The following is a 26,029-nucleotide window of genomic DNA, read 5'->3' as shown; positions in this document are numbered from 1 at the left end:
TGGGGCAGCCACAGCTTCCCTGGGCAACCTGGGCCAGGGTCTCACCATCTGTCAAATTCTGCAAAATTTGAATATACATAATTTGTGGCCTAAATTGTGATGATTATTAGTAGTATTGTTGGCATCTCATCGTAGCAGCGTGGGGAGGCTGTCACAGTTCAGATGCAGCATCCCAAAACGTGGGCACAGGTGATAAGAGACCCCCCCCCCCGAGCCTCTCATTTGTACCATTGCCTGGGGAGCAAAGGGTTCTGCTGGGGGCTGGTGTCCTCAGGGAGGGCTGGGGGGCCCTCTGAAGGCCTGGGGTCCCCGAGGAAGAGTGGGGGTCCCCATGAAGGTTGGGGGTCCCCAGGGAGGGTTGGGAGGTCCCATGCAGATATGCGGGTCCCCGTGCACATCTGGGGTCCCTGAGGAGGGCTGGAGACACCCCGTGTAGGGCTGGGGGTCCCCAGCACTTATTGGGGGCACATCCAAATTCTCCCTTTCACACCCAAAGCGCTTCACAAGAAGAAACAGCGATGGGGGGTGGGGGGGAGTCTGGTGTGCAGAAGGGGGCACATCCACCCCCGTCTCTCCACTTCCCTCCCTGCCAGCTGCTTTTGCAGAACCCCCAACACCCCCCCCAGCCCCCGGGTGCCCCTTCCACCCTCCTCCAGCATCGCGGGCTTCTCAGAAGGGCCCGTCACCCCCCCCTGCGCTCACCGCGCTCACTTACTGGAAAGAGGTGCTGAGAGGGCCCCTGGCGCCCTCCTTCCTTTCTCACCACCACGGTTTTGTTGCCTGGTTTGGTGCTGGTTTGCTTTTTTTTAGTTTTTTTTTTTCTTTTTCTCTTCTTCTGTCGTTGAAACCTCTCGAGCAAGAGCTGAGCAGCGTCCTGGGTGAGCCCCCGGGGCGGAAGCAGGACCGCGAGGCTCTTGTCACGAAGGTGGTGGCAGGTGATGGGGACTGGAGCTGTGGTGTGTCATGACAGGGCAAGGTTGTGACGGTTTGAGGCCAGAGGAGGGTGGATTGGGGTTGGAATTGGTGAGGAAAAACTTCTTCAGTGTGAGGGTGGTGGAGCACTGGGGTGGGCTGCCTGGTGAGGTGGTGGAGGCCCCATCTCTGGAGACATTCAAGGTCAGGCTTGATGGGGCAACCTGGTCCAGTTGGAGATGCCCCTGCTTATTGTAGAGGGGTTGGACTAGATGACCTTTAGAGGTCCCTTCCAAGCCAAGACATGCTGTGATTCCATGATTTTGGCCAGGGAAGGGGGTTGGTGGGGCTGCCAAGCACCGGGGCTTGGTTGCCAGGCTGGGCAGGAAACAAGCACCACAGAGTGTCCCCCCTGGGGGGCTTCAGGGCACCCCAGGGGGTTTGGGGGTGAAGCGGTGTGGTGGGTTCAGGCTGGGAAAAAGCCTCCTCACCCCACGGGATGGTTTGGGGGGGGGGTGGGGGGGTGATGGGGCAGGAAAGGGGAAGGGGTGCGGGAGAGGAAGGGGCCGGGGGAAGCGCTGCTCGAGCTGGTCCAGCCGCGGCTCCGGCCGCTATTTAAGGAGCAGACCGTGGGAAACTTCTTCAGACGTGCGGTTTCTCTAAGCGGAGGGACTTGTGCCTTCGCCGGGTGAGTCACAGTTAGAGCAAGAGAGAAGAGGCGGGGGGGGGGAGAGGGGAAGGAAAAAGAAACCCCAAAAGTTAAAAAAAAACCAAAGAGCAAGCCCAGCCCCCAGCGGCGGCGGTGGGTGCTGCTGCCTCCCAGGACCTGCAGCACAATTGTCTCCCCGCCCAGGAGATCAAGGTCAGATCTTTTAAGAGGAGGAAGCTCCAAAGAGGGTTTTTGGTTGGGTATTTTGTTTTGTTGTTGGGTTGTTGGTTTTTTTTTCTCCCCCCCTCTTCGAACAGGAAAACTGTCCCCTGCCTCGAAAAAACAAAGAGAGAAACCCCAAACCTCTTATCGGAAATGGTATCAGGGGAAGGGGGGGACAGGGGGGACGGAAGGGGTGCTCAGGGCTCCTGTGACCTGCAGGGGACCCCAAGAGGTCCCTGGGTGGCTCTGGGACCTCAGGCAGCTGCAGAGGTCGAGCATCCCCAGCTGGTCCCCACGGAGGTACCCAGAGGTCCCTGCCACCAGCACAGGGCTGGGTCACCTCCCCAAGCCAGAAGGGCCCCAAGTGTCCCTGGAGAAGCCCAGCTCTGCCCCTGGCCCCATGGGGAGCTGCACAGGGTCCCAGGGCTGAGGGATGCACATCCAGGACTTCCAAACACCACCTTCCTTTGGAAGTCACAGACTTGCCTGCAGAGGGTCTCAGCTGCTGTTTTAGCAATAAGGGAAACTGAGGCACAACCCATCGTGTGTTTCCCAGCTCACTGGGGGTTTGCAGCATCTTCATAAGCCTGGGGTGACTCTAAGCTGGAGTGACTCGGGCTGTTGAGGTGGCATTTTTCTGGGTGAAAAATACTCCTTTCTGGCTTTCTCAAGGCCAACATGTGTGTGATGTGAGATCCTCAGAGCTCTGGAGCCCGGGAGCAGGACCAGGCCATGAGTGACAGGTGACTGTGACACCAGGCTGGGGCCTGGGCTGCCAACAGGCCCTGGCTTTTCCCCAGCTGCTCTGGGGGCAAGAACCCCCCCCCAAAGTACATTTTTCCCAGTTCCTGGGCGATTTTGAGAACGGCAGGAGGAAACATCAATTGTCTAAAACCAAAAAAGCAGATCAGAAAGGGGGGCAAAATACACAGCAAGGTTTGCATTTGGCTGGGCAGGAAAGGCTTCACTTCAGGCACCCATTTTTCTAGGGTTTTCATTTAGAAAGTAACAACCTTTTGTGTTGAAGCTACTTCCCCCAGGCCATCCCACCAGGCTGAGGAGAAATCCAAACTGCAAACCCTCAGGGCTTGACCTGATCATCCTCCTTGGCGTGGGCAGCCAAGCCACCCCCAAGGTGCCCCTGGGGGACAGTGGGGACAGTGGCAGAGCGAGGTGTGAGGGGTGGGTGCTGTGCAGGGATGGGGACAGGGGCTCCAGCTCGGAGCCGCTCAGAAGGATTCGAAACCCGGCGCCCGCAGACACTGCTGAACTTCACAGGAACCCTGTGGTGACACAAAGACACGGGCCAAGAGTCACTTTATCTGTGACCCAGATAACTGATGTGAAACTGGCTGGGACGGGGCTCACCCCAACCAGCCGTCCAGCCCCACCAGCTGCAGCCCTGCTCCCTGCAATAGCAAAGGGAAGCTCCAGCCCCCACCCGGGGTGTCCCTTCCAAGTGACACTGGTGCCTGAGAACCTGACCAGTGCAGAGATGGCTTTGCAGCATTTCTGCCCCAAAACCACCGGGGTTTTTGCTCTGGGGACCACATAGAAGGGCTGAAGGGGAGCACCTCAAAACAGGGCCAGGCCCCATGCAGGACCCCAGGGCTGAGCATTTCCCCCCTTCAAGTGTCCCTTGCTCGGTCACCCGCTGACCCTGCGGCTGGGAGGAAGCAGAGGAGGGTGTTTCTCCCCCCTCCCCAGCAGACAGAGCCACTGCATGAAATCATGAAATTATGAAATCATGAAATGCCATTTTTTCTTCTCAGGAATGGAGCAGACACAACATGCAGCAGCTCTGGGCGCTGGGGTGGGCAGAAGGGAAGAGGATGCTGTTGGGGGGGCTGGAGAGAGGGAAGGAGATGTGACCCTCCCCCCCTTCCACCTGCAGCTCCCTGGGGCTTGAAGGGAACGCCAGGGTTGCAAAGCCCAGTGGGGATTTTTCCTCCTAGTGAGGATTTATGCTGAATTAGTGTCTCTCAGCACTTTGCTTCTCTCTTCCCCGGTGCATGGTGGGGGCCAGTGGCAGCTGGGGTGGGGATGCCAGCCCCTCTGCTTTGTCCTTACCAGCCAGATGGAACCAGTGCTGGACACCCCCCCATGGCACTTGGGTTGGCCCTTCCCAAGTGTCAGAGAGCCCCAGGATGGCAGGTCCAGGGTGTTAGATTGGCCTAGATGAGGAGAGGGAGGCACAAACCCCCAAAGCAGCACTGGCTTTGCAGGAAAAAGCAGAAGGAAAGAAAAACAACACCCCCTAAAAACAAACAAACAAACAAAAAAAGGGAAAACAACCCCAAAATATTTTTTTATGGTTTCCAAAACTGAGACACACCAAGCCTGGGCTCTCCTCTCCTCCCCTGCTCCCCATGAGCATCCCAGTGCTGCATCCCCACCCCTGGAGCCGGCAGGGGACAGGACACTTGGGGTGGGTGGGGGTACTGCCCCTACTTCCAGTCCCCCTGCCCCCCCAGGGCCAGCTGCACTGTGACAACAAGGACAAAACCACAGCTCTCTTAGTCCAAAGCCTGGCCAGACCCCTGGCACGAAGCACCACACCACAGCCCTGGCTGTTCCCCTCCCTGTCACCTCTCTGGGGATGGATTCCCAGTCGGAGCAATGCAAACCATGGGATGAGGAGATTTCTACCCCCGGAACAAGCAGCCAGCCAGACCTGACCCCAAGCAACAGCTGCAGCCACAGCAGCACACAAACACCATAGGAATAATTCACCAAGAATCTCATAAACACTCTCAGCCACGGCCAGTGCATTTCCTTGATTACCAGCCTGAAACTTTTCATTACAAATTACTTATTAAACAGGGATCTAACCTTTCTCCCGGCTGGCAGGGGATAACGAGTGGTTTATTAAGTCATCAGGAGTGAGGCAGCAGCTAATGCAAGCTGCATCTGCTGCATCCACAGGGCTCTGTACTTCATTAGCCATGGATTATTATGCCATTTATAATTAAGAGTTCAGTGCTTTAAAATACAGCCCAGCAACGGCAGTGACCAGGCGGCCGGGAGCGGGGACGGCTGCTGGAATCGGGCTGTGCCTTGCAGCCAAAAACCACCTCCCCATGGGTTTGGCTCCTGGATGATCTGACCAATTCTCCAGTTTTTCCAGCTCTTCCTCAGCAGCCAAGGGGTGTCCAGGCAGGGAGGATGTGATGCCCACGGGGTTTTCCAAAGACCATGGCCATGAACTTGGCGGCAAAATCCCCACCGGGCGCGGCGGCGGCGAGGGTGAGGCACAGAGCCAAGCCCCAGCCTTCCTCCTCTGCCATGCCCGGGGTCTTCCCAGACAAACCCCACTCTCCAGCAGCACCATCTCCAGAACGTGGCTGTTTTAGAGCAGCACCAGAGTCTGGAGCAGCCTGATGGTTTTACTTGATTTTAACCCAAAAGAAATGTTTCATTTCTGATCAACTGGAAGGGGTTTTTTTTTGCCTTCTCTGCCCCACCACCAACAGACAAACTTTCTGGATGAGTCAGTGGCTCATCCAGGTTTTGCCAAGCCCCCTACACTGTTAGTTTGGCCTAGAGGCAACAGTGCTTGTGCCCATTCCAGGGATGCTGCCAAGGGTGGAGACAGCTCTGTGTGAATCACAACATTTCCCTTGACTTGGGTCCATGCTGTCCTGGGAATGACTCGACCAGCTTCAGATTTGGGGCTGAAAGTTGCATCTGAACCAGCATTTGCAAAGCCAAGACACTTCCCGAGCAGCAAACAGCAGCAAAATCCACATGGACAGTCCCAGCAGGTTCAAGAGCAGCAGCAGCCTAAAAAAAAACAATTGGGAAGGGCAATTTGGATAGCCAACAAGCTGAGCTCTTCTCTTGCCTGGGAATAATCCCATAAATTTCAGCTGAGTCAATTAATTGCAAATTGATGCTCAACTTGTTACGTGGCTCCGATACTTCGGTCCTGTCAAGAAAGAGGATATATGAGAACAGAGATGGTTTCATGGTATGTTTCAAGGCAGGGAGGGAACAAATGCTTCCCTGATGGGAACTGAGCTGCAGCATGTCAGCTCTTGTGTGGAAACAAACCCAAACCAATTCCAAACTTGTCCCAATACATCCCAGACTGGGGCAAAACCTCCCAAGCCAGCCCCTCACCCCAAAGGAAGGAACTTCTAACGAAAAGACTAATTAACAGAAGACTTTATCCCTACACCATTAATTTAAACCCGACGAGCAAGGAAAGAAGAAACCACACTCCCATTATTTCAGGCTGGCTGAGTTTGGTCAGTTGGGTTGTGCTGTTTCATTAGGCACTCTCTTGCAATAAGTAATTTGCCTTTAATGCCTCGAATCACTCTTGATACCGCTGTGGTGCGTCTGTGGCCAACGTGAAGTATGAGGAGGTCACAGCTGATGTGTCTTCGTTGGGATGGGGTTTCATTAAATGTGAGTGACCACAGAATTTAACAGTGGAGCCCAGCAACACTGCCCACTAATTGCTTTAGTGTGCTTCTGGTACCACCACAATTTCCCCTCCTCGGTATTGGGATTTGTCTACTCAATCCAATGCCCTTCATCAGGATGGTAGGGAGATGTGGCCTCCTTATGTAAATACAGCTTTTCCTGAGTCTTTGGTATTTCTACGGGGTTGAGAAGAGGGAGCCAGCCCTGTGCAGGAAACTTCTCAGAGCCAGGGGAGCACCAGTGCCTGGAGGATCTTCAGCTCCCTCCACCAGTGCTGGGAAGTGACCTGCTGGTGACACTGCTCCACAGCACAACCCAGCACAAAGTGTCACTGAGCTCATTTCACAGATGGGGAAACTGAGGCACTGGCCAAGGTCACCCCTGTCCTGTTTTGAGCCAGGATGAAGCCAAACCAGGAAAACCCCACAGCCTGATGTGCATCTGGGAAGAGGGAAAAGCCATGAAAGCCCTCCAAAAATTGGGGCACCCCTTGAGTGCTCACAGCACTCAGGAAAAGAAAATGCCTGCAAAGTGAGAGGGGCCAAATGGCCCGTGACATCAATCCAAAGCAGCAAAGCCCCATTGCAGCTGGAGAAGGGACAACCAGGTAGGGGACCAAACCCCCCGTCCCTAGTAGCTCCAGCCTCACTAGAGGCTGCCTGGAGTTAGAGAATCATAGAATCATGGAATGGTTGGGGTTGGAAGGGACCTCTGGAGATCATCCAGTCCAACCCCCTGCCAGAGCAGGATCACCTGGGGCAGGTCACACAGAAATGCATCCAGATGGGTCTTGAAAGGAGACTCTACAACCTCTCTGAGTCGTCTCTATTGAGCAGCCTTACAGCTCGTTTTGCTTTAACTAAGTAAACCCCATCTGCTCTGCTGTGCTATTTCCATCCCCAAATCCTACGTGACATCCAAAGTCTTTTAAACCGTCTGCACAGGAGGAACTCGCTGCGGTTTCGAGGGCATTTTCTGTTTAACTTGCATTAAAGTGTACCACAGAGTTACAAGTGCATTAGTGGTCCTGCTCCCAAATTGCTGTTATAACCTTTGCCCCTGGCCAATCAATCTTGCTGACACCCATTAAAATGAGCTCATGGTGCTGTTTTTATGGCCGGATTAAGTGGTGTATCTGTAGCTCAGGCGGTTGGGTGAGGGCGTCACACTGCTAATGATTTCTTTATTGATCTTTAATGATTTCCTACATTAGTACAAGCAACATTAGCCTCAACAACATGCTCCGGGACAGATTGACTAAATAATTCACTGCAGCAAACTGTGATCACATAACTGCACATTCCTCCTTTTGTGTTAAGAAACAGGGATGGATGTTTTGAGATGTAAGACCAAAAGTTGGTGCCTCCCCCCGGGTTTCTCCCAGCCGTGGCCCTCAGCACTGACCCACCACAAGAAGAAACTTTGCCCATCAGGGGCTGGTGACCTGCCCCAAAATCACTCACCAGGAGAAGAAACGTATCGGTGTGGTCAAGGCTTCACTCTGCTTCTGCCTGAGGAAACGCAGTTCCTGGGGGGCCAAGGGGTCGGGGGAGTTGGGTTTTGGTGGGTTTTGGCATCAAGGAACTGCCTGGGGATTGTTGGCTTGGAAGGAACATCCCTCATGGAGAGCATAAGGAGCTGCCACTTCTCTGGCTGTACCCCTCCCCACAGGATATCCCACGGCTGGTGTTTTAGTCTTAAATATTAAGACCCTGAACGCCAGGCCTTGGTTTGGGTCCCATGTGGGTACCCAGTTTGGAGGAACATCACACCATGGCTGCCTGCGAGGGCAGGACCTGCCCCAGCTTGCTCTGCTTCACCTCCCAGCAATGCCCAGAACAGCAAATGAGAGGTGCAGAGGTCCTCAGTGGACTGAAATGCATTTTTTAAATCTCTAAGATGAGCCTGACACCCACCGACACCTGAAGGGTGGGTGGCTGCGTGGGTGACTGGCTGGATGTCTCCCTGTGCCAGTGAACACAGGGTGGATGGGATGGTTTAAAGGAAACCTCTCACCAAGCCCAGCTCTAGAGGAACACCTGGAGCCAGGGCCAGCACTGTGTCCTTGCAGGCAGATCACTCTGCCACGTGGGCAGTAGCAAGAGCAGCACCAGGGCCATGGCAGAGCCCTGGCACCGGGGGATGAGCGGAGCTGCTGTGGGGCTGGGGGCTGTGCAGCACCAGCCACACTCCTCTCTATCCACCTCCCAGGTGCATAACCCGTGGGAAGCCCTTAAAAACCTGCAGCATCACTTTGCTCCTTCCCTGGTTCACCCTACCCGGAAGCTCTTTCCCTCGGCAGCGCACGAGGGAGCGAGGGCAGGACGGGGACGGCTGCTCCCTGGCAACCATCGGCCACAAAACCAGCCCACATGGCTCAGGATGTGTCCAGGGGTCTCAGGTGCCATGAGAAACCCACCTGTGACCTACAGCCTTCCTGCTGGGAGGGAGTGGGGAAGAGCTGGTCCTGCTGCCACACCATTTACTGGGTGCGTGGGTCACATTCTCCACGGGTGCTGGTGCGGAGCCAGGTGAGGCCACAGTCTTCATTAGTGTAGCTGGTTGCAAACCACAGTTCTTGACCTGCAAATAGCAATGATTTCTTCATTAATGGAGATGTCAGCCGTGGGGAACCTGTGGTTTCTAATGACACAGCCATTTTCATCAAATGTACAAACAAACTATTAAGAAAACGGAAAACTGGAGCTTTCTCCCCTCTCCCCTGACTCAACATGGAGTTTTTCCTTGAAATGCAAGGTGACACCTCCAGGATCTCACAGCAAAGGATCTCTCTCCTGCAGAGAGGCTGAGTTGAGCATCACCATGACTTACTCAAGCTGGATGGAAAATCCCTCCCAGATGTTACCACCAGCGCGCCAGTGATGGGAAAGGCTTTAGGATGGCACCTGAGGATGTTACGGCTTGGTGGTCCTGTAGAACAGGGCTAGAGGGGCATGAGGACCTGAGGTGGTCAGCGGGGGCTGCTTTGGGACCTTGGCTGTGGACTAGCAAGGTGTCCTAATGAATCTCCTCTCCCCATTGCCCCAGTGGGGTGCTGGGGGGAACTGCCTGCATGTGCCACAGAGATCCTGGGCTTTCATGTGGCTTTTTCTGTGTCCTAAAAACTCAGAGCTGACACCTGGCCCTGGGATCCCAGGGACAGAGATGGAGGAGCCACCACAGCCTATGCCTCCCTGACCACATTCCCCCAGCACTGAGCCCACAGGAGCTGACAGCCTCACTGGGTGCTCTCAGTGCCTAAGAAAAACATCCCAGGAAAAGCTCCTTTCAAGCCCTGGTACAGATGGGCCACCTAAACAAACGAGGCTGCTTGGACGAGTCCAAATTAGGAGCCAAAAGAAAAAAAAACAAAAAAAAGACAGACTGTGGCTCTAAACAAATAAACAAACTAAAGCAAGAGCTCGTTTGCATCCCTCAGCCCTCAAACCAACCACAGAGGATATTCTGGGCTGAAACACAGCGACAGCGTCTGACACCTGGACCAAACCCTGCTGCAGGCTGCTGCTTCAAAACCCTTCCCTAAAACTTGCCAGGGGCCGTTTCTACGTCTCTCTCCTGGGTGCTCCAGTACGGAGGGCAAAGCTCGTCGCTGTCATTCCCACGTGCAGGAGCAGGGCACTGCTGGCAACACTCCAGCTGCATCGTGCCCAGCCCGGCGCCGCAGCCAGTGGAGGAGCAGAGCATCACCTGAGCACCTCAGCAGCAGTTCAGAAATGAAAGCTGGTTTCTGGCTTTGTGGTCATGGGCAAAGAGTGGAAAAAGGAAGAGAAAAGCCTCAGCCCTGCTAAGGGGAACAGCCTCTGCTTGTTTGATTTATTTTATATTTCTGGGTGATTTTTGCTTCAAGGCCACCCTGGGTGGCTGAGCGTGCAGGGTGGCAACGGGTTTTCTATGGAGCAGAAATAGAGCAAAAGGCAAGAGAACAAACCAACAAACCCCACAGAAAGAGGGGACTCGGGATGGGAAAGGCTCAGACCCAATCTGACACTGCCATCTGGCAAAACAGCCCTGAAGCCCTAAAGGATTCACATGGAGAGCCTGGAGCAGAGAGGTGGGGTGCAGAGATGGGCTGGGAAATGCCACCTCCTTGAGTAACTTCTAGATGAGGGTGGGGTTTTTTGTTAGTTTGGGTTGTTAGGGTTGTTGTTTTTTTTTTAGGGGGTCTAAAGAATAAATAACTAAATAAAATCAGATTTAATAACTCAATCTACATGCCAGCAAACCCAGCACTGGGAAGGTGCTCAGCCTCCCTGTGTCAGCAAGGTGATGAGTGGAGATGGATTACAGCCAAAAATCAACCGTATTTGTTCTCACCCATACTTGTTATATTCCTTTGGGATAAAACATCCAGAAAAAAGAGCATCCCCTCGGCAAGGGGATGTTATTTACATTAACAAGTGGCAGTCACGAGCTGTGACTTGGGACGACAGCCTGCCAAGGGACTGCCTCACCCGTGGGCCGAGCAGAAACCAAACCCTGCAGGTTAGACCCCAGGAAAACCTCACTGGAGCGCGGGCAGGACGGGCAGGCAGGATGGGCAGGCAGGACAGGCAGGCAGGGAGAGGAGAGGACGGCGGTGGCGGCTGCGGGAGCCCCGACCGCGCTTCCCATGCGGCTTCAGAGCCTCGAGCCGCGGCCGGTGGCTCCGACGGCAAAGCCACAAACGGCCCCACCTCCTGGCCCCTAATGCCTATCGACCGGGGCCCCGCGGGGTGCCACCGTGGTTGGGGACATCGATTGGTGCCGGAGAGGAGCAGCAGCCGAGGCCGCGGGGCCGGCGCGGGGAGCGCAGCCCGGGCACCAGCACCGCGACTCACATCATCCCCCCTCCCCGAGCTGTGAAGGGACCAGGCTCAGCTCAGCCACAAACCCGGACCTGAGCCCTCGAGGAACTCCTGGCGCCAGGCAGGAGCATCCTCAGTGCGTCTGGCCGGGAAAAGCCCCGGCAGCGCCCACCGCGCGTCTCCGGCAGCAGGACCGGTGTCCCCGTCCCACGGGACACCCGCTGCCACCCCGCACCCACCCGCCGAGCGCAGGGTTTTGTCTCCCTCTAGTGCACATGGCTCCGGAGCAGCCCGGCCACGGGAGGCTCTGGCAGGGGCACCCCTGGAGAGAGCTGGAGCCCCAAGGTCGGGGCTTGCCCACGGCCCCCGCACCCCCCGGAGGCAGCAGCCCCGCAGCAAAGCCCGCAGCAGCCCGAGGGCAGCAGCCACGGGGTGCCCTGATGCGGAGAAACACGCTCAGGCAGAGGCTGACATCCTCTGAGGGCACAGGCTGGACACAGGACCCCAAGAAACCACCCAGAGCAGCACCCAAAGTTTGTCTCCCACGGTGACGTCACCTGGAGAGTTCGATCACGTCCCCACACACCTTCTGCATCGACTTTCCCAGTTTGTCCTGTTAAACAAATAGTCTGGCAGGGGCACAGGGTGACTTACTATCCTTGCACTGCAACATCGAACCCGCTGATATATCTATTATTCATTTATTTTTCTATTATTCATTTATTCACTGGGAATTTAGAAGCAATCAAAAAGGCACTCTTGGTCATTTTGCTATAAAAGCATTTTTGATCCTCCTCTCTGCCAACATGAACTTGTCTCTCTCACTTAAAATACATTAATGACCCATTACAGGGATGGGATCTGATGCCCTGCTTATATATAGGAGTGTCTTTGGAGATTTTGAAATTGATATAAATAAACAGGGGCTTGTTGTTAATGTGCTCATTAAGCAAGGGGTGGGCTGGGATGAGGAACACAGGATTTTCCGCTCCGAGCTCCCCGAGGGCTCTGCAATTGTAGATGTTAATGCCTAAAAACAAGTGACAAGCCAAGCTCTCCCATCCTGCTCCAACAGCCAAGAGGACCTGAATAGTGCTGGGGAGCCTTGTGATCCCTTCAGCCACCCCAAATCACGAGGAGATGCTCAGCAGGTAGTGGGGGCCACACCCAGGGCTTCCCTTCTCCCTTGCCCAGGGGAATGGGTCCCAAGCATCATCCCAGGCTGCTCAGGAGGACAAGGGCACAACAGAGCCACCATGAACCCAAAACCCACCCTTGGCCACCAACACAACTTCCCTCTGCTCTGCTGATTGAGCACAGGGCATACAGGGCCACTGTCCCCCACAGCCACCTCTCAGGGTTGTGCTTGGAGACAAAGCCAGACAAAGTGGTTTGCCAACATCCTACTTCTTCTTTAGCTTCACAGCTCTTCTCCCACTTCCATAAGCAGCATCCTCTCTGCTCATGGGGGAGAAACAGGCTCAGCAAGCTCCTCAATTCATTGTCTGGTCCATCTCCCAGGAGAGCAGGTCACCTCTGAGCATCCCCCATGTCTGGGAGGAGCCCTCCAACCAAGACAAACAACTAAAGCAGGGAAGGGGCTGCAAAGAAGGGCTTGACTCAAGTCCTGACATCAGCCTAAAGGGTGCTGGATCAGCTGTCCCCACACAGTTGCCATCAGGCCAGCAGACAGCCCAGGCTGCACGTCCTCCCCCAGGCCACTGAGATGAAAAGAAGCAATAAAATCCCAATGAGAGCAGAAGAGGTTGGGTGAGAGCTGGGATGCAAACAGCTTCCTCTTGTCCTGGTCGTTAAATGGTTGTGGAGCCCCTGCAAAGGGCAAGTCCTTCCCAGCACAAAGGGCTCAACATGGCTCAAGAACAGGTCTTGGAGCAGGTGCTTGACCCTAAAGGCTCCCCAGGGACACTGAGCTCTCCTCAGGTACCACAAGCTGACCTCAGCCCAAACCTGCTCTGCCCCCACTGTCCATGGAGCCATGCAGAGCATCCCCAGGGGCCCCTCCAGGCACAAACCCCCTCAGTGCTTCGAAGTCAGATCCCAGCAGTTGCAAACCCCAAATTACCCAACATCTTTTCTTTACTCTGCCCTCCCAATACCCATTCATCATCCTCCTCCAAGGCCACTGATGGGCACGAAGGCCACTGCAGTGAACCCCCACAGTGGGCACGAAGCCTCCGGGCCACAGTCAGGGCCAGGCAGAAGATGTTAATTATCACATTAGTGAAACACATTAAAAACAAAACCAGCAACAGAAAAAAAAAAAACAAAAACAACAACAAAAACCCTCAACCAAAAATGAAAACAACCCCAAAGCTCCCACCAAACAAATGGCACCAGCATTATGGAAAAAATAAAGTTATTACTGGCTGCAAACATTCAGGCTCCTCAGCAAGGTCTTTCATAGGTAATTTTGGTTGTAATTAACATCTTTGGGGTTAATGGATCCAAGTTTCAGGGGATAAAGAGCTGCATTGTTAACAGCCTGAGCTCCTGGCTGCATCTGTCCAGGCTGGGGCTGGAGCGACCGGGAAATCTCTGCTTTCATCTGCCATTAGTGTCAACCCAGCTGTTGTACCCAGGAAATTAAAACTATTCACTTGCAGTAAAGTTTTTAACGTCCGCAGTTTTATTTGACATCCCATGACTTATGGGCTGGACTGGATCCCCCTGCTCTGATCTCTTGGATTTATGAGTTTGAAACAGGCACCGAGCGACAGCCCCCGGCAGCCGCCGCTGGGCGGGGAGCGACGCGCGGCCCCGAGGTGCCCGCTGCTCTCCATGGCTCCTGGCTTGGAAAACATGGGGCTGGAGGCAGCTTGGCTTGTTGCTCAGCAGCTCCCAGCTGCCTCTGTCCTCAGGAAAACTCCCACTGCTGGCCACACACGGGCTAGAGACATGCTCAGGCTGTGAGTGTTCCTCACATCCATCAACACAGAGCAGAGTGTCATGGGGATGCCTGGGAGAAGGAAGGGATGGAGGGGCCCAGGGAGAAGGAAGGGATGGAGGGGCCCAGGGAGAAGGAAGGGATGGAGGGGCCCAGGGAGAAGGAAGGGATGGAGGGGCCCAGGGAGAAGGAAGGGATGGAGGGGCCCAGGGAGAAGGAAGGGATGGAGGGGCCCAGGGAGAAGGAAGGGATGGGTTCTCCAGCATCAGCTGGCACCAGCCTGCTGCAGGAGAGTGGAAAACTTGTTGTGTAGCTCATTCCTGTCAGAAACAGGGATTTAACTTAAATTTATACTTAACCTAAATATGTGAAAATACTTCTTTACTCTGAGGGTACCAGAGCCCTGGGACAGGTTGCCCAGGGAGGCTGTGGAGTCCCCATCCCTGGAAACATTCCAAACCCACCTGGACATGTTCCTGTGGGATCTGCTCTTGGGGATCCTACTCTAGCAGAAGGGTTGGACTGGATCATCTCCAGAGGTCCCTTCCAACCCCCAGCAGCCTGTGATTCTCTAAAGTGTCCCCTGTGTTTTATAGCCTCTGGTGCCCTCCCAGCCATGGGAACCTCCCTGCACGTTTCCCTGATGGTCCATCCATCAGCAACTTGTGCATTTGGGAATAGAGGGAAGAGGCAGGACCCTGCACTGGTTTCCACCAGTGAGTTTTCACTGCGGGCAGAGCCAGCAAATCAATACAGCATCCAAAACCTTGGGGGAAATGACACTCAATTCCCAACCTGCCCCCCAGGGACGAGGAGCTTGGAGCTGCCAGAGGGAGACACACGGGTCGGGAGAGCGGGAGCGGCTGCTCCGTGACCCCAGCTGTGCCAGGAGAGTCACTGCAACCTGAGGCTGGAGCTCCTGCAGCAGCATCCTGGATTTCAACAGGCAAAGAAATGCTTAACAGATGGATTTTGCATCCATCCTTGTGGCTCCTAGAATATCTTCATAAGCCACAATGTGCCCTTAATCCCACAACAAAATCAAGTCAAAGAGCAATTAATATTCTGATACCTGTGGCTAGCTGAAGTGATATAGAGCTGAAGATTTCTTTTTCCATTTCACTCCAACTGTGGTTTTGTTTTTTTCCAGCCATTCTCTGGTCAGTGGTTTTAGGGGCACCAAGGTTCACTTTTGTGGGTAACCTCCACTGTTAGCTGTTGATTTAATTAACTCGGGCTCCTCTGCCTTCTTGACCATACCAACCCCAACAGGGCTGGATTGCAAACACAAGCCTTGGGTCTCAGGGCTTAAAAAAAAAATAAAGACCTGAGGAATTAAAAAAGATGACTGAACAACTGGGCTGTGCAGTTCTGGGGTAGCAATATTGGTTGCTTAGTCCTATACCTGATTAGCAACAAGCATTTGTGACTCGTTTAGCCTAAACATGAAACCAGTGTTAATGAACGTGTTCAACAGCTCAAAGTCAAGGCACAACCAAGCTCTGAATGGCAGCTCCTGCTGCTTTGCAGAGACCTCTGATTGCACCCCTAAAAAACAGGGAAGAGAAGAGTTTCTGAGCAGGTCAGGCAGAGAGAGAGAGAGAGAGAGAGAGAGAGAGAGAGAGAGAGAGAGAGAAACCTGGAACCCAGAAAAGAGACCTGCACTGCCCCAGCACAGCCCCACGACTGCTGTCCCCATAGTCCAGGAGCAGTTGGAGGAGGAGAAGCCTCCAAGCCTCCTGGGTTAGAACCAATGGGAGAATAACTGTTACCTACAAAAGCATTTATCAACCAAGTCACCAATCTGGACTGCAGCAAGACACATGGTCCTCAGCCTCCAGGGAGAGGTCAGCACCAAGAACCCCCCAGCAAGACTCGAGGACATCCTCCATCTCCTGCAGAACCTCCCTGACCTTCAGTGGCAGCCGAAACCCCAGCCGAGTGATTGGCCCAGGCAGGTGCTGCCTTGTTTTTAGCAACCTCGTTGAAATTTAAATTGATTTGTTATTTATCCAACTGACAACAAAGAGAGAAAAAAAAAGTCCTAACTCTGTGCACTGGGGAGATTGGATTCCTGTATCACTGTCAGCTGCATTAACTTACTTCCTGGACCTAAATTCAATTAGGGCAGCATTCCCTAGCATTAATAAATCAATACCAATGCCATTTTGATATATTTTGAATGTCTTTCATTATATATTTCAGGGCAGGGATTAGTGCTGAATTCAAAGTTAATGGGACGTGACAAGGCAAATCAAGTTGGGGAGGCAGAGCCTGTGAGCCCTTAGCTGTAATTGCTTTCTATTGCAAAAGATTGCAGGGACAAAACAAAGAGCTGCTGAACTTTTGTTGTCAGGGAGTAATCCCAGCCAGGGACTGTCTGTCTTTGCAAGGGGGAAGAGAAGAACCCCAGCAGAAAGTCTCCAATGGGGTTTGTGCCCATATTGCATCAAGTCTCTCCTGCAGCAGCTTTTGGGATGGGTTCACACCTCTGGAGCATCCCTGGCTCCCCAAACCCTAGGCTGGGTTTTAAATTAAAGGCTTGTGGACAACTGAGTCTCACTTAAAAGGGGTGAGACAAAGCATTGGTGCTGCACTAGGGAATTTGTCCCCCAGCCCCTCTGAGTTGGTCCTTGGAAAATGAAAGTGAAAATCCAGCAGCCCAAGCCCGGCGCTGGGTCGGCAGGTGCAGCCCAACCCACGTGGCCCAGCCCAGGTGTTTGTCACAGCAACAGAGCAGTCAAAATGCAAATAAGTTATACTGCAAAGATTCATTGCAAAGCAAAGGGGAGTTTGAAAAGGTGATGGAAAAGCCTTTACTTGGGGCAGGCAGAGATCGAGGGCATCAGGGAGGGATCGAGGGCATCAGGGAGGGATCGAGGGCATCAGGGAGGGATCGAGGGCATCAGGGAGGGATCGAGGGCATCAGGGAGGGATCGAGCAACAGGTAAGGCTAAAGACCTATCCTTGATATTGGCAACCATAAACCTAGATATTAAAGGCAAAAATCCAGATCCACAGCTGGGATTAACCTCACTGACCCCTGCAAACAACCCAGCCCTGGTTTTGGCTTCTCTGGGCAGTAATCCCTCGATAGCTGCTGCAGTAAAGGTAAATCTCCACATCTCCTCCTCGCTGCCTCTCAAATTGATCAGGACAGAACTGATTGCAGATTAAGTGACCAGCTATCAGTGACTTGAATTCTGTCCATCAATCACTCAGTTTGGTCCCTTGCAAAACATTAGTGAAGCAATTTCTCAGCGCGACTCTTTCAGACAATAAACCAGGCACCTTGCAAAACGGAGCATGCGACTGTTAAAGGTCTTAAAAGCATTTGCCAATTATGAATGGCCTGAAGGGAGCCATTCCTGCTGCATCTGGGGATGGATCAAGATGGAAAATAACAGTATATCAATAGTATTGCAATTCTACTGTATTAATCTTTTAAGAATTAAAGTTGCTCGGCCCTTCAAAACAGGAATGGCACAGGGTATCTCTGGATTTTGGTGCATTAGGAGTGGACAAAGGTGTTGTCTGAGATAATTTCTGACCCATCCCCACCAGCTGAGTCCCTGAAAAGCTGCTGCAGCTTATGAAGGGGACAGAGACATGTGGGAAAGGGCCCTGACTCTTTCACCAAAAACCTTCCTCCTCTACCAAAAACCTTCCTAAACTCAAACTTCAAAGCACCAGAAAAGCCCAGTTTCCTTTGCCAAGCAAACTGAGCCCCCAAGACACATTATCCTGTCCATAAAATCAAAATATGCTATTAAGAGCAATTAAGAGTTAGGATTGCCCTTTGAAACCAGGTGTTTTCACTTTCAGGGGCACCATAAGCTGCAAGAATAAGGAATTTATAGAGATTTTCCATCACTGACTTGGAAAAAAAAAATAATAATGGAAGGAGCTCACTAAAATGTAGCCTGGAGAAGGCAGGTACAGTCGCATCCTTTTGCAATTCATTAGAGCCTTCCTCCTCCGGAGGCAGGTGCTGATCTCACCCACAGGTGGGGCAAGGGAAGGAGGTATAAAAAACCACCACATTGTTCATCAAAACCATTTAGCCCCGACAAAAAAACCAAGGAGCTCTTTTTCCAAGTGGTTTCCAAAGGCTCATCAAAAGGCAGTGAAAGTTGAACGACCTTATAAACCTCAGCCCCAAGCCTCTTTGGGGGCAGCTCAGCTCAGACCATGCCATCCAATGAGGTAGCCAAAACTGCTTTGACCCTAAAGGACAGTGATTCCCACCCTTCAGATGATGCAAAAAGCCAAATCAACCTTAACCCAGCCAGGGATCCATGTCCAGAGGCAGGATCCAGCCTCCCCAGGCAGCGTAGTTTCCCCAAATGCCTCTGTTGGGGCTGAGCTCCTTTGAGGTCCTCTCAGCTGGTGGGGGTCTGGCTTGACAAAAAGCCAAGCAGATACATTTTGGCCACATCTGTGGCTTGCCAAATTAAATGGGCCCTTTTCTGCTCATTTCTGAGCAGCTATAACATGGGTTTATAACTCCTGCAGGGCGTGGAAAGTCGCTGTCGTGGGGTTTTATTTAACTTGGCCACGGAGATTTAAAAAAAAAACCCCAAAGTAGATGTTCAATTAAAACAAGGATCAGTGAGGATTTTTCCACCTCGGTCTCAGGCAGCAGAGCCTCCTGGATGGGCTCCATGGAAGTGGCTAAATCTGGACAAAACATACCCAGAAAAAGATGTGGGCATTTCTAGCATCACATCCCAGGTGGGTGGTGGAAGAAGTGCCAGCCTTGGCCACCCTCACCCATCCTGCAAGGGCCACCCAACAGTGCTCCTGTGCCCATGGGTTTTCCTTGCCTGTCCACAGCCTCCCTCAAGCACTTCCCTCAAAGTCCATCCACACACATTTTCAGCCATGCCCTCTTTCCCATGGGCAGCTGAACTCCATCCCACATAAGGCAACAGCCAAATCCCAGCCAGCAGCTCCAGGGATCTACCTCCAGTGCACAAAAGGGATTTACTTCCCCCTCCAGCCTTCAACTTTTATTTTTCAGGCTCAAAACCTTTCACATCCCCATAACAAGCAGCTCCCATCCCTGGGCAGCTGGTGCTGCCTCTCTCTGTGCAGCCCCATCCCAGTGTTACCTGCCTCCCCCACCTTCGTGCCAGGTGAGACACCACCAGCAACCACCATCTGGGCTGGTTTCCCCCGACTTCCTCGTCTCACCAGAGCACTTAACTCAGGCCAAGGAGAAGAAGAAGAATCAAGAATGGCTTTGCCCAGATGTATTGCACAACCTTTAAAAAAGCAGAAGCCTCCCTTGCAAAGAAACCTGCTTTGGGCAGCCCAGACGAGCCCCAAACCTCTCAACCCACAGTCTTGAGCAATAATTTATCACAGCCACAATGGGGATCTTCTCTCCCCACGTCACAGTGAGCTGAGCATGGCCCAGGGGCTGGGAAGGCTCAAGGTTTGTTCTGGTTTTATTAAGGGGGGGGGTCTTCATCCTGCAATCAGGGCATGGTGCTGTCAGCCCACTCCCAACCCAAGGGAACGAAGGAGGAGATGAGGAACAGGGCTTGGGAAGCTGGAGGACTCCACATCTGCCGAAGGGATGTTTGATTTTTCCTATTTTTAATTAATTACAGATGTAAAGCAAACAGCAAAGAGAGCCAGGGCTGCTGAGCCCCAGAGCTGATACCAAATCCCACGTACAAAGGTGAAAATTAGACAAGGTGTTCAGTGACCTGAGGGAGGGGGGAAATTGGGGAAAAAAAAATAAAAATATTTCAAACATTCCAGAAATAACACAGGCAGTTCCTGAATTACCACCGTGTTAATGGAGCCTGCTCTGCTGGCAAGCCACCGAAATCTGCCGTAATCCCACAAAAATCAATGCAGTGAGAGCACTGCCAGCACCTCGGCTTCTCCTCAGGCTCCTGAGCAGCATTTCCTCGAGGATGCTCAGCCACAGCAGCCATGGGGCTGCCCTGCAAACACACACTCCCCTCCCAGCCAGCCCCACCACCACCCGACGCTGAAAATCAAGACACGAGCGTTACCACGTCAAGAACCACCCGAGGAGATCATCTTTAAGGTCCCTTCCAACCCAAACCATTCTATGATTCCACGATCCAGGACCGAACACGGCAGGAAAAATCATGCAACCTGCAACCTGACCAGCCCACTCTCCTTTTCTGCCCCAAACAAAGCTCTGCTTCCCCTCCCTGGAGGAATTTTTGAGCCTCCCTTTCAGTTCAAAGCCCGTCAGAACGACGGCAGGACTCGTCTCGGGGACAAGCCCATCTCCCCCTACTTCTTGCCTTTACTTCAGACATGACCTTTTGATTTCTCGGGTAGAGTGTAAATTACATGTCGCCAGCATAAAATATTAAATCCAATTTATATTTAATTATTGATGTTATTATGTATTCCATAGTAATGGCAGCAGGAAAAAAAACCCAACATCCACCCCACCATTAAATAGCTCGGTTGCATTAGCAGCTTCTTGAGGTTAGATATCTTCCTCCGTTCCTTCTTAACGGGAAGATTGATGGGTAAGGGGAAGTTTGTAAATAGTCTTCCAGAAATATTTTATCTGATTATTGTACCTATAAAAAGGGGAGCGGGGAGGGGGGAGAAAAGGCCTTTCTAAACCACTACTAATTATTTGCTCAGCTAAAGGGCAAACAGCTCGGTGAGCTTCGTGTGTCTAATGCTCTCCAGCAGCCCCACTGGAGGTCAGCAGCTCCAAAAGCCCCTGTAGGCAGAGATGGGGCCATGGAAACCAGCCTGGGTTTAAGAAAAAAAAGGCAGTGGAGAACCACAGTGGTTTTTTTCCAGCCGAGATTTAACCAGTATGTTAAACTTGAGTTTGACGTTTTTACTAAAATATTAATCAATTCTGTTTCGACTTGATTAAGTTAATTTTCTCCCCATATATATTTAATGCCAAAGCCACCCCAGGTGCACAGGGCTTTGCTGCGTTGGTTTTGCTCCTGTGGTCCTCACGTGGGGTGGAAGGGATTGATGGACACCCAGCACAGACCAGGCTCTTGGCAGGGAGGAGCTCAACCCAAAATGCTGCAGGGCTGAGCCACCCAAAGCACCTTCACATTCACCATAACACAATAATAATTCCATTTATTTCTGCAGTGCCTGCACCCCCAGCAGCATCCTCAGCTCCCCGCTCAGCACAATAAAAACAACATTATCCCCCTCACTTAAAATTCAAATCAATAGACCAAATGGAAAGGATCAGGCTCAAGAAAAGTGAAGAGAAATAATTCATCTGGGGGCTGACAGCAGGCCACTAAGTGCTTGAGTGTCACCACACTGGGTGACAACCTTCGGGACTGGCCAAGCTTCGGAGGAGAGGGGGAAAGTTTCTCCAGCCCAAGCACATCACGGAGCTGCTCTGGTAAAAGAGCCTTGTTCAAATAAATAAGCAGGTTCCTTGACATCCCCCCTCCTCCTCTGGAGGTTTGACAGGGCCAGGGGAGCAGCTCAGCACAGCCCTGCACCCTGGCTGCAGGAGATGCTCCAACTGCTGGGCTGAACCTGCACATTTAGTGGCATCCAAATACTCTGCAAGCTCCTCTCCACTTCCTGAGCTATCATCTGAAAACTCAAAACCACCCAGCACATTATGCCAATATATCAAAATAAAGCACTACCATTTTTTGATGTGAAAGGCTTTTTCTTTCTTTTTTCTTTTTTTGCATAGAAATGCCTCCTTAGCAGCCTTGCAAGGCAGCCCAGGAGCCTTTTTTGGCCAGCCCAAAAAGAAAACACTTCTGAATTATTTTCTTTCAGTTAGCTGAAAAGCTTTGCAGGTATTTCCAGAGAGCCAAATTCAAGATTAGCTGCTGGCCACCCCATCCCACCACTGTGCAGAGATGCTCTGAAGCTGCTGGAGAGCACAGCGCACCACCAGACTGCTCCTCTGCTCCCCAGCCACCCAGATTTTACCCCTTTGCTGCCACCCAGCCCTTGCCTTTCCCAAGACTCTCACACACACGCACCCTGAGCCTATTGTGAGATATTTCAGCATCAAAACAGCTCCAAGTAGCATCAACAATTTGTCAAGACTCACATTTGCCAAAGCAGCCCCTGCAGTTCCCAGCACAGGAGCAGCCCAGAGCAGAGAGGTGCTGGTGTATTATGGCACAGCCACGACCCCGAGCAGCCATCACCTCCCCTCCCTCCCACCATCTGCAGCTGATTAATCCCTAATTGCCTCCACCCCATCCTGCTGGAGCTGCCTTGCAGAGCAGCTCATGTGCCAGGTGTTTGACCCTGCCTCTTGTCACCCCCCAAATTGTGCCAGCTCCAAACTGGGGGGCCAGGCTTTATTTTTTGAACCCACAGGACCACCAAAGGGGTTTACAAAGAGGACAGACTGCAGCACACCACTGACTTTGCACCCATCCTACCCTGCCACAATGCACAAGAAAGGAAAATTGGCCTCAAAGGAGCAAGTGGCTGAAGATTCTTCCCTGTGAGGGCGGTGAGAGCTTGGCCCAGGCTGCCCAGGGAAGCTGTGGCTGCCCCATCCCTGGCAGTGTTGAAGGGCAGGTTGGATGGGGCTTGGAGCAACCTGGGCTGGTGGGAGGTGTCCCTGCCCATGCAGGGGGTTGGATCTAGATGATCTTTAAGGTCCCAGCAGCAGGGCTGGCAAACCCTCTGCAGCAGCATCATCCAGCCCTGCTTTGGTACCTCCATCCTGCTTGGCCAAGCAGTTGGTTATGTTATTAATTAAAACAAGCTGTCACATGTAGGAGATTAATTTTCTTTGCCATATCTTTAGCTGTAAATGCCACTCGGAGCACTTAGAAGTCCATGTCAGATTCAATCAGCTCCTGAACAGGCTTGTTTCGTTCCTTGTCTCCCTTGATTTCGACCGATCCCTCTTTTCCATTCCCAGGAAGGAAATGCTGTGCCCGTGCTGCTTCCACTGCCACCCCTGCACCCTCAGCACCCTGCTGCCACCCATGCACCCATGTGTCATAATTACCATCCCCCTGCTAACAAGCACAGGCTTTTTATCCTATTAAATTACTCTCTGTGATGTCTAAATCAGCCCCGGCAGAGTCCTCTGCCTGTGCCTCTGATCTGGCAGCATCGATTCCCTACTTTGTCCACATCTGAATCACTAAATTTACTTTAACAGACATTTAATAGCACAGTCCATGATGTTTCTCAGAAATGCTCAGAGAGCCCCTCACACGGGCACCAGGGAGCGGCCCAGCCCCCCGTTGGGCACCCGGAGGGGTTTCTTTGCCTAGAAAAGATACAGCCTGGATTATTTTTTTTTAAATTTTGTCTTGTTTCCCAAAGACCCCAATCCAAGTTGCATCAGTACGTTTCACAGGCACACACAGAAGGACCCCTACTTGCTTCTTGCCCGAGGACAGTGAGCTGCTGGGGACGCAGAGGGACGGCCACCCCTGGTGGCACCGCGGGGCAGCGGGCACGGTGACAAACACTGCCAGAGCCACCGCGCCGAGCTGACGCCTCCTGCCAAGAGGCTGCTTGTAAACAACAAGTGAAATAACTGCCCCGGGGCAGCCAGGGAGGACTCGGTGTTCCTGCTCCCCTCCATGGGCTCCCAGAAGGGCAGGGAGGGAGCCAGGAGAGACAGCCGTGGGTGCACGGCTCCTTCCAGGAGCTCCGCTTGGTGCAACCGTGAAGGAAAGGAGCGATCTGCCCAGTTTATGGGAGCAGCCAGGGAACTGCGGCAGCTCAGAGGGAAGCCAAAGACGAGCAGCCCCAGCTTGGGGTTGGAAGGGAGGAGAGCTGGCACAGGGAGACAGATGGGGAGGCTGTGACGAGCAGAGCAAACCGCTCAGAGGGGACTCGTAGATCACGCTCGGGCTCAGCTCAGCCCTGCTGCAAGGGGTGAGCACAGTCTGCATCCTGCCTGCTCCCTGCGAACCCATCTGGGCGCCGGAGGCTTCCCGGGATGAAGATGTTTCCCCCTCTCCTGCCTCCTGGGCTAATTTTACCCTGTCTGGCCGGCGCTCCCAGCCCCTGGTTCTTGTTACGCCCCCCACCGCGCACCAGCGCAGGCACGCAGCATTTTTGCTAAGTTACAGGGTAGCAGAAATATCCTTGTTTTGTTTTTCCTTTGGACACTCTGTGGTGCTTCCAAAGTTGGGAAAAAATTACGAAGTAGCAAGAGGGGGTGGGAAAAAAAAAAAAACAAAAACCCAGACCAACAAACACAACTAACAGAGATTAGGCAAATGCATAAATAACCTCTGCTCTTTGGGGGTTGATCCTGCTCCAGAGCGGAAGAAGGGAGAGAACAGAAGAAGGGAAGAAATTCAAAACCTATAAAATGGGAGTTTGTTAATTAAAAAACAAACAAACAAAATCTGCACATGCAGTGATGCCAGCCCTGACCAGCCCATCGTGCTCCACCCCTGTGGAGACAACCCGTTGGCTGTGGCTCCCCCTCCCCAGCTCCAGCTGGGGTTCCCTGCCCCACAATATGGACCTGTTTGAGGGAAGATACCCACGTTTCCTTCTCCTTGCCATTCCTAGCAGATCCATCCTGGCACTTGCTTGGACAGGGCACAGGAGCACATCCCCACCTCATGCCACCTCACTGAGCCCCAGTGTGGCAGTGCCAGGGAGGGAGATGAAGATGAGCTGAAGGTGATTAAGGGGATCTAAAAGAGATGCAAAACATGAGCAAGAGGGAGAGCAGTGAGGTCAAAGGGAAGAGAAGGCTCTGGCATGGGAAGGAGGTGGTCTGGAATGGGAAGGAGGGTAAATAGCACTGGTCAGAATGGCTAAGGACATGCTCAGAGCTGTACACAGAGCAGGGCTGAGCTGGTGGCCATTGTGAGCAGGATCAGGAGTTGTTACGAGCCCCTGCTGTGAGGGTGGGCTCTGCAGAGCTGCTGGGGCCAGGCCAGCCCAGATTTCCCCACAGAGCACATCCGAAAGGCCGTGGCCCTGAGGGCTGAGTGGGAACCTGAAACCGAGCTGCAGCAAAGGGAACCGGGGACAACGCTCGAGTCCTCGAGGTTTTCATCACAGCACTTCCCCAAAGGGGAAAACATGTGGGACAGAGGGTATGGAGCCCAAAACACCATCTTTTCCCCCAAAACCTAAAAGCTGAAGCCATCACACCCCTGGCTGCTGGCTGGACGGGTGCAAGGTGGGCGCTGGGAGGAAATCGTCCCAGCAGCGGGTGAGGAAGCTGCGGGGCTGGGGCTGGATCCAGCACACAGTCCTGGTTAACACATGTCACAAAACTGAAAGCCAAATGGAGAAGGAAACAGAAGGTGACAGTAAAGATACCGTGACTAACGGGATCTTCCAGGGCCGGTTAGAGGAACTGGCTTTGCCTTGAGGTGTTCGGGGATGTGCTCAAGAGCTACAGGCGGTCCCGCAGATACCATCAAAATGCCACCTAGGTGGTTATGAGAATGACAGATAAAGGCAGCCAAGCAGGAACAGGTTTGCAGAAGTGACACCCCTCAGGGCTCAGCACCAGTTTTCAGCCAGGCCAGGTGGTTTCTCCGTTTACTCTCCCACCAAACAGTTACACCCCAGGTCCCACATAGCCAGAGAAACCTTCCCAGATCCAGCCCTGGACTGGCACCCTCTGAGGGTTTCCTAACCCTGACCAGGGTTTCAAGGCAGGCAGAGCGTTGGTGCAAAACATCAGCACCCCTCTAAGGTCTCCCACTGCCAAGAAGTCACCTTTGGGTCCTGCAGTTAGAGGCCTTTTACCACATTTCAATGCCCAAACGCTTTTGCATCGGCACAACTTTTGCTTTGGTGCATTTATCACCTTGCACAGAGAAGAAGGCACCAGGTGCCTCCCAAAACAGAGGGAAGACACAGAGTCACAGAGCCATCAAGGTTGGAAAATCATCTAGTCCAACCCCCTGCCAGAGTAGGATCACCTACAGCAGGTCCCACAGGAAAGTGTCCAGAGCCACCCTCCAGCAAAGACCAGTTGCACCAAGCCCTCCCAGCACACATGGACATCCCTGAGCAAAGGATGCTCTGGGCACCACTTGCAGGAGCATCTCCTATGGGATGACAGCAGAGGGCTGAGACAGGACACAGCTCAAGGGAACTTACTGTGTCAGAGAGAAGCAGACATGAACATCC

At 52.9% G+C, this 26,029-nt stretch overlaps 1 long non-coding RNA gene across 2 annotated transcripts in view; it reads right to left on the bottom strand.

The window, feature by feature from the left end:
* Positions 1 to 5,128: 5,128 nt before the first annotated feature.
* LOC127393063 (uncharacterized) overlaps positions 5,129 to 26,029 on the bottom strand; it is a 29,717-nt gene continuing 8,816 nt past the window's right edge. For both annotated transcript variants that reach the window (XR_007891389.1, XR_007891390.1), the window contains exons 3-4: positions 8,634 to 8,797; positions 5,129 to 5,566 (exon numbers count right to left, since the gene is read on the bottom strand). This is a non-coding gene — a long non-coding RNA (uncharacterized LOC127393063). The remainder of the gene's footprint in view (positions 5,567 to 8,633; positions 8,798 to 26,029) is intronic.

This window comes from Apus apus, chromosome 21, assembly GCF_020740795.1.
Source record: "Apus apus isolate bApuApu2 chromosome 21, bApuApu2.pri.cur, whole genome shotgun sequence".
Classification (NCBI taxonomy): Eukaryota; Metazoa; Chordata; class Aves; order Apodiformes; family Apodidae; genus Apus; species Apus apus.
The sequence above is the reverse complement of the archived record's forward strand: the minus strand, read 5'-3'. Positions and strand labels throughout refer to the sequence as shown.